This window comes from Motacilla alba, chromosome 2, assembly GCF_015832195.1.
Source record: "Motacilla alba alba isolate MOTALB_02 chromosome 2, Motacilla_alba_V1.0_pri, whole genome shotgun sequence".
Taxonomy (NCBI): Eukaryota; Metazoa; Chordata; class Aves; order Passeriformes; family Motacillidae; genus Motacilla; species Motacilla alba.
In genome coordinates, this window is record NC_052017.1 from 141,372,594 (window position 1) to 141,381,186 (window position 8,593).

Consider the following 8,593-nt stretch of genomic DNA (forward strand, 5'->3'; position numbering starts at 1 on the left):
TCCACAGAATTTAAAATCCTTTTTAAAATGGTAAATTTTTTCAATGAAATATTTTGAGTGCATTTTCCTTGCAACAGGTTTTCTGAAATAGTCTTAAATTTTATATCTTTACTGAAAAAGCCTAAAATGCAATATGGTTTTTTTTTTCCTTGTGTAAATGAGAGTGGTGATTCCCGGGTTTACATGCTAATCCAGCCTTCAGGCTGGAAGAAAAACATAGTTTAGGGGACTATCAGTAACATTCTTGCAATGTTGAACATAACATTGTGGAAAAGGGAGATGAATATGTTACACAAAAGTCAGTGAATAAAAAAGTTATTAAAAAGTTAGTGAGTTAATTGTGGGTAAGTAATCAAGCAAAACAAGACAAGTAGAAGAAATGGCAGCTGCAGAAAAGTTAGCAAAAGTGGTTTTATTGTGAGCAAGCAGGAAGGATGGGATAAATTTAGACGAGCTGCAAAATTCCTGGGGTTCATCCTAAGATCACGACAGAAGGCATTTAGAGTACGCGGCCAGAATGGAACAGTGAAGAGTTCTGCATATTTAAAAATTTAAAATAAATAAGGTATTCAAAGACGAATGCACTAGCATTGCAAACCATAATGCAAATTCTGTAGGAAGTATTTCCTCAAGGAGAAATCAGGGGTCATTAAAAGGTTACTTTTAACTAATGCTGCTTGATCGGTTGTTAGTGTTCAACTTCCTCTGAAGTGACAACGCGTTAGGGTGACCGTTGCCCTCTTCCAGCAATTATTGGTGCTCTGGCAATTGCACTCAGTTTTAATCAATTAGAGTTCTGAATGGTGCTTTTCTTGGTTTCAAACAAAAGACCCAACTGTTGGACCAGAGATGTCCACTTCTTTTTGGCAGCTTCCTGTTTTCTTTCAGAAACATTTTGAAGACCCTGTCGGGTTCAGGAATGGTCATGATGAATCCCTTCTCCATTCGTATGGCACTAATTATGTGATCTGCATTCCTGCAGAAATTCATATAGTCAACAGCAAGCAAGAGGACGAGAGCTCCTGGAGCTGAGCAAAGGCCCATCTGGGCTCTGCTTCCAAATCTCCACCAAAGTGTGGGTCTCGGGAAAGGTTTAAGATTCTCCTAGTTTGGGAGGCAAGGGGTAAGGTTCCTCTTTTTCTCCCCTTTCAAACTCTAGTAGGTCTGTTTTACATCTGTAATGTTTAGATTTTGGCTTAAACTTTTAAGAATGAGATTGAACAACAAAGAGGCATTGGTTAGCAATATTTATAGCTCTGGATATTCCTGTTATCTGTATGAAAATAAGTCTTATCATAACCCCACTTATTCATCTCTGGCAAGAGTTTCTGCTTTCAGGTACATGTGTCATTAATGATGCATAAGCTGCCTCAAAGCCAGGAAAATTGCTGGCTCAAGAGCTGAAAATCCCCATGGAAGAAATCTACAAGTAGCCTTGGATGGACATGGTAGTTCTGCCCCATTACCCATGTAAAATGGTGAGCCAGGACACTCCTTAGAAGAGGCAAACACTCTGCAACTCTTGTTTCAGTACACAGTTTTCTCCAAGAGGGTCAGTTTGAAGTATTTTTATTTTCCTGTCATGTGTTCCTGCCCCACACCTTAGCACCATCTTTCCAGCTGGGATAACACAGCAGCCCATGCAGCTGTGTTGTGCAGTGACTCTGGGGGCTGCTGCAGCTTGCAGAGGACAAGGTTTGAAGAAACTGGATTACTTCCCTATGCCAGTTCACAGTGCAGCCAAGCAAACCATTGTGCCTGGAGAGCTAGCTGAGATTAGATGGCCAACTTCTCCTCTGATGCTGCTTCATGATATGAATTTCCTATTGTTTCCCTCCACTCACCCATCCATGTCCATCTATTGCTGTGTTTGGAGTGGGAGAAAGCCCTTTCTGTTCATGTCTGTAGCAATCTGACAACCATGGGGTTTGGCCCCTGCTTGAAACTCCCTCAATTCTTGCATTAATAGAAGTAGCTGAGAGATTTCCGCCAAAGCTTATTGGAAAGCCTGTGGTTTGGGAGGCTGGATGTGACCATGGGACTGCTATGACTGTCTCAAGTGAGAGTTTTCTTCCTGTCCCATGACAGCCTAAGTTCCTCTGCTGAGAAGTGGCTGCTCATTAAACAGCAGTGATTCAAACACTGGGACCTGTAGCTGAATCCAAATCCAAAACATCTTTTCCAGGAGTCTCACAGGTAAAAACATGTTCAAATTTTATGGTGCTGTGGTGTCTCTATGAACTTATGAGCTTAGACTTGAGATTTAGTAAAAATATAGTTGCTGTAGATCACATTTAATGGATGAGTAGCTCACAAGACAGCTTATACAAGGGATAAAAGTCAGAGAACAGGAATTTACTTCAACTACTCCCCAGAAATCAAAAAAGCCTGTTCTTTCTCCTGTCCTCCAGCATACCCTTCCCACCAGATTATGCCACTGGAGGACTACAGTCCTAAGATGAATCTTGTTTTTTGTTTTGTTTTGTTTTTTTCTTTCCCCCTGACTTATTCATTAAAATTAATTTAGTGGTGTCAAGCTTAGTAGCACACAATTCATAGGTTCATAGCATTTCTATATTTAGCAAGCCAGTGTTTTAAAAAAAGAATATTAAAATCTAAGAGGTTTCAAAACAACCTTTGACTATGTCTGGTCTCTAAGTGTGAAAGATTCAGTAGGTAGCTGCCAGAATATTCAACTTTGTGAACTGAATAGTCAAGATGCAGTGATCTGTGTTTCAGGGACTGAAGACTTTAATTAGGATATGAGTCATTAAAGAGCTTTATATTGACACTTGGCACCATCAGGAACACACCTGAAGCTGACCTAAACTGTGTTTTCTCAAGGTGATCTGTGAAGTAGTGATCTCTTTCATTGCTTTACAGCAATGTCATAACTTGTTCCCTCAAAAAAACCTTCTAGGGAAAGCAGGACAAAGGAATGCCTAACTGAAAAAATGATAATAATAAAAAAAAATCCCACAGCCTCCAATAAAAATTTTAACCTCCTGGTTAAAATTTACAAGAGGAGAGGGGGAAAGAAATTGAATGTAGAGATGAACAAGATACATCAGTGTTGCTGTGACACCAAGACAGTTCTTGTGTTGTCAGTAAAATATGGTAACCTCCTCCCAGAAGAGCATCCAGTCAAACTGCAGAGTGGCCTGTCTGCAATACTAATTAGTGCTGCATTGTAGGAGCAGATCCAGGCAGTGTGGCAGGTTGTACCAGGGACTCACTGTTAACACTGTCTGCATTTTGGGGGGTCCTTTAGAATACCTAGAGTGTGTGGACTGAAATACAATACTGAAGCTGCAGGTAAATTTTCCTTAGCCTTTGGTGCAACGACAGTTTCATATTCCCCTCCAAAGGGTAGAAGGCACATTCAAACACAGAAAAGTCAAACAATGAAGCATTTTTGCCTGTGCTAATTTTACAAGCAAGATTTCTGTGTCTAGATTCCCTAAAGAAAAGGAAAAAGAAATTTATAAAGAATGTACCTTAGTATGATAGAAAAGGGAAGCCTTTCAAGAATTAACTAAGAGCTTTCTCTCTTCTGCATAATAGAAATTATCTCTAGTGGATAGGGAAATCCTCTAATCTTCATACAATATCTGAGCAGGCTTACCTTTTCTCCTCAGATTCTCGGTTTTTATCCCACTAAAATTCCCTGGATCAGATCCTGAAGCAATTACTGCAAATTAGCAGTGTTCCAAGATTCAGCCCACTGCACTTGTGCATGAAGGTGGTCTTACCTTACATTTTGTGTTGCCATGTAACTGCTTTTAAGAATTGTACAACTTTATTTTTATTTATTATTGTTAGTTACTTATTTGAGGCCAAATTATTTTATAGTTTTGAATGATATAAATCTAAAATAGAATTGTTCCACATTTACAGCCACCCTCTTGGGTCCTGAATTTGTTGTGTGTATGTGAAGAATTCTTTCACGTGCCTCTTTTTCCTCCCAAGACAACATACACAGAAACTGTGTGAAAATTTCAGTGGATCTTTTCTGGTTTATGCTATCATGATGACTGGAAGCCCCTCTGCCTTTAAGGAGGACACTACACAAGTGGAAACCTTTGCATGTCTGGGATGAGCAGTGTGAGTGGAGACATGCCAGCACCTCAGATCCATAGTTTAACAGTTAACCATGAGTTTTAATATTTTTTTTCCCTGTGGCAATCTAGAGTATTGCAGAGGCAATCAGGAGCTGTGCAAAAAATACCAAACAGCAAATCCATGTGGGAGAGACTGTTTCCCAGTCACCAAAGCTGTGCTATTGCTTTCTGCTGCACAGCTCCGTGTTCAGAGTCAGAGTAAAAAGGTGCCCCTTGCCATGCTGTGAAACCCTTAGAGGGGGCTTTCCTTTACATTTTTGTTGGCTTTTATGGGCTTTGGATCAAGTTTGTGTGCCATACATAGCTTACCATCTCCTGGGGAAAAAACTAGAGAAAGACAGTGTCAGCTTGACTGCATTGGTTGACAGTCAGCTTTGTGAGACCTTTGTGGTCTCTTGAAAATCAGTGAGGAGCTGCTGGCGTGACCCTCTGGTGAACTGCAGTGATGGGGGAAGGAGCAGATATTCCAAGGAGATGAACCAGGACGTGTACTTACATTTGATCCAAATAACTGCTGTACAAAGGAAAAGTGAATGTAGCCAGTATAGCCAAGCTGGTATTTTGTGACCTTCTGATTGCAGAGTTCAAAATATCTTAATTTCTTTTTTGCTGGAGGCCTCAAAACTGGGGGAGGAGTTGTTACTAGTGGTGAGGCAGGAGAGAGTAAATTTCCTTTCTAAAAACTATTCTTCCGGTGGAAACAGTGTATTGTTTCTTGAAATGGACAAAGTTATTTTCTAACTTCCCTGTATCCTGTCACCTGGCCCTTCCTTCCTCCTCCTGATACCGCAGTAAAATACACAAACACACGAGCTATGCATTACTTGCATCACATCAGGATTTATATTCTGATCGAAGGTAGTGATTTATACTTGTCGGATTTTCTACAGGCCACATTCCAGATGTGGAATGAATTTTACTGACATTTATTAGTCACTAGGGGTGGCTGATGATGGCTTCCTTTTTACCCCTGACATTTATGCTCTGGTGTAGCTTCCCTTTTCCTTTCAGTAATGTTTTTCCTTTTAAAAGAGTTAAAAACAAAAGGAAAACAAAAGGAAAAGAAGTCCATTCTATAGCAGTGCAAATATAATGGGATGGATTATGTTTATGGAGAAGGACATTTAGAACAGAAATCCCATTCTTCTAATAAGGAAAGGGGGGGGAAAAAAAGCACTGATTACCTTTGTTAACAAGCTGTTGTTGGTGCTTCCAAGATTTTAATCACCTTTACAAATGTTGTGATGTCAGCATTGACTTTCTAAGCTTGTCTGTTGCAACATCTTAGCTGTAAGTCAATGCGTTAATAGTGAATCCTTTACTGTTCTCTTACAAATTAAGAATTATGTGAAATTTTAACTTAAAGAAAAGGTGTTGGATAAGCCTTCCCAAAAGAATAAGTAATGTGAAATCCAACTTGCGTGGAGTTTCTTGATGCTGCTGGGAAGCAGAAAGGAGCTGCTTAGTGAGTATGGTCACTGTATGTTTCCAGCCTGCAATCTGTAATGGTGTAGAAATGGGTGCCAAAATTTAGAGAGCAAAAGAAGGAGTGAACATGGAGAAAGTGGATGGGAGAAGGGGGAAGAACTCCAGAGAGAGGAAATTCTTTTGGTAAAATCAAACAGATTTGCTAGATTGAGATTGGATTGCAAAACCAACCTGTGTTATGTGGGGATTAATTCACCAACCACTACTTCTCCCAGTTTGAGATTTGAGAAGATCTTTTGTTTGCTCACACCTGACAAGCCAAAGACTAAGATGGGTCTGTTATGGGCTTGGAATGCCGTATCTGGGTTTGCTAGGGCAGGTCTAATAAATTTTTTTTCTTTCAAACTAAAATCTAACTGTATAATTCTGTTATAAACTAGGTGCTTGCTGACAGCCAGCTGATGCTTTACTTTCTGCTCGATTCTGTTGTGCCAATACTGCCTTTCTTATACTGCCTTTCAGTGGGGAGATGAGCTGCCACAAGTGTGATTCCCAGTGAAATGGATAAGAGAGTTTCCATGAATAGTGATGGGTTTTTGGGTCTGGTTCTTGTGCCCATGACAACTCAGAAATGGTGACCACAAGAGACAAGCAGACCAGTTTTGTGGTACGGCTTCTTTAAGAGTGCAACATCAGATTAGGTGGAGTAAATCCTGTGGAAGAAGAAAATAGCTTGCCAAAGTTTTTCAGGGATGAACTCAGAGTGAGAGCACAGGATAAGTATAAACAAATAAGTAAATTAAGAAGCAGCTGGAGCAGATAAGAGTAACAGCTCAGGGAATTATCATAAGACATGAGAAAGCAGACAGTGTATGTGAAGGGTTTAACTCTGATGGTCCCATTAGCTACAGGCAATACTGAGTTTAAAGCGTCCAAAGTCCCTGCAACAGCTAAGATCAATAGGAATCTGTTTTCTTTGGTATTTATTAGATGAAGGGTAGGTTAATGGATTAACTTGTCAGATTAATTTGATACTTGATTCATATATAAATACTAGCCCTTGCAGGGAAATATTACTTGAGTCTTTTGACTATGACCTAGCACATTCAAATAGGGCAGCTCTTTGCCCTTTGTTGTTTTTGAGAAAAATAAACAGATCATGCAAGGTGATCTGGGAGTCATGTGTATGTTTGTGATTTCGATGAGATTGTTTCTCATGGCCAATAACCTAAACAAAACAATAAGCAAAACCCCCCAAAGCAGGTAATACAGTCATTTACCCTTACAAGATGGACTCAAAACAAGCAGGCTGCCACACAGGGCTTGGTTCACTGGTTCTCTAAGATCAGTGTGAATCCTTGTTATTGTTTCAACAGGCACTAGATCAAACCTCAGCTTCTCAGACTCTGTGCTCCAGGTCAGCTGGTTAAGTTGCTTTTCCCTGCAGTTTGTGGTTGAGAATCAGGGCCAGTATTATACACTTGGCAAAGCAGATATTTGACTGGTGGGTGTAAAAATGATTATGATGCTGGTGTTTAGTCAATGAACGTCCGGACACAGGACAGGCAGGCTGGAGTCATGGAAGGAGGTGGGATACTTATGGAAGGGAAAGGAAAAACAACATTGCTAACTCCATGCATCTCATCACCTCAGCTGCATCTCCCTGGAACAGCCCTAAAGCCCTGCTCAGCCTCTTCCCTACCACATCCATCACCTGCAACCAGAGAAGCCACCTCTCAATCCCCCTCTGATGGGGCGCACATCTCTGTTCCCTCTCTGAAAAGTCTTGAGCAGATCTGGGTTGGAATCTGCTGTGTTAAAATCAAGGTAGGACAGTAGAGTTTATCTGACCGTGCTTCTCATCCCTTTTATTTAAAACAAAAGATCAGTAGTGTGCAGTCAGTGATGAATTATTTCTTTGGTTTTGGACTAATGACCTGCATCAGAAGTGTTGAGAATCTCAGTTCCATTAACAGCTGGGTCAAGGTGCTGTGTGCTTTAATCCTGTATGTTTTATGTATTAGCTCTGTCACACCTATGATGCTACAGCTGTGTTTAGAGCCATATGTGTGCCTGATGTGTTCTCCATATTTTTCCCTCACTGTATGCTGTGATAGTCAAGATAATGCTTCCTCTAAAAACATGCTCTTGAGATCCTGAGATCTTCAAGTCTGAAAATGAGGAGAGTTGCTAGTAGGGGTTGACCAGGTTTATGCATTTGATGTGAAAATTGCAGCAAGGCAAATATCCTCAGTCATCCCCAGAGGACATTCCCAAGACAGGAAGACCAGCAATGGGCCAGTCTCACTAGGATACTGCTGGGAGAAGCCAAAGAGCCTGGGGAGATTTTCAGCTCCCAAAGTGAACACACACAAGGCAATGCCTGCCTACCTGGCACTGCATGCCAGGCAGTGACAGATTACCTGCAGTCAGGAAGCATGCTGGGGCTCCTCAGCTACTATCAGGATGATGGCAGGGAGCTCTGTGCACTCCCAAAACACAGGAGGATGCAAACTAATAAAGTTTGCTGGAGCTTGCAGCTCTCTGCATCTCTTTAGCGTGGTCCTATCTTCTCAGGAGCTGTGATCTGCGGGATATTCCCAGAGTTCCCATTCTCCTCAGCTCTGCAATATCCTGTGTCCATGTCTGAGCCCTATGCTTTTGCATTGGGTTTGTGTGGCCAGGTTTTGGCAGTGGGTGGCTTCTTTGAAAAGCTGCCAGAAATTTCCTCCATGTCTGACAGAGCCAATGCCAGCCAGCTCCAGGACAGACCCGCGGTGGCCACGGCCGAGCCCAGCAGTGATGGTGGTAACGCCTCTGGAATCACAGATTTAAGAAGGTGGAGAAAATTGCTGCTCAACAGCAGCCAGAGTGAGGATATGTGAGGGGAAAAGCCCTGCAGACACCTAGGTTGGTCAAGGGGCAGGAGGTGCTCCAGGAGCATCCCATAATGCGACTTCTGGTGATGCAGCTGTGCCCCTGCAGCCCATGGAGGTCCACAGAGGAGCAGAGTTCCACCTGCAGCCCATGGAGGAGCCCACACC

At 41.7% G+C, this 8,593-nt stretch overlaps 1 long non-coding RNA gene across 1 annotated transcript; it reads left to right on the forward strand.

Moving 5' to 3' along the window:
* The first annotated feature begins 967 nt into the window (after positions 1 to 967).
* Positions 968 to 7,336, forward strand: LOC119697816. Its single transcript, XR_005255942.1, has 3 exons — positions 968 to 1,123; positions 2,089 to 2,196; positions 7,203 to 7,336. It is a non-coding gene; the product is annotated as an uncharacterized LOC119697816 (long non-coding RNA).
* Positions 7,337 to 8,593: the final 1,257 nt, after the last annotated feature.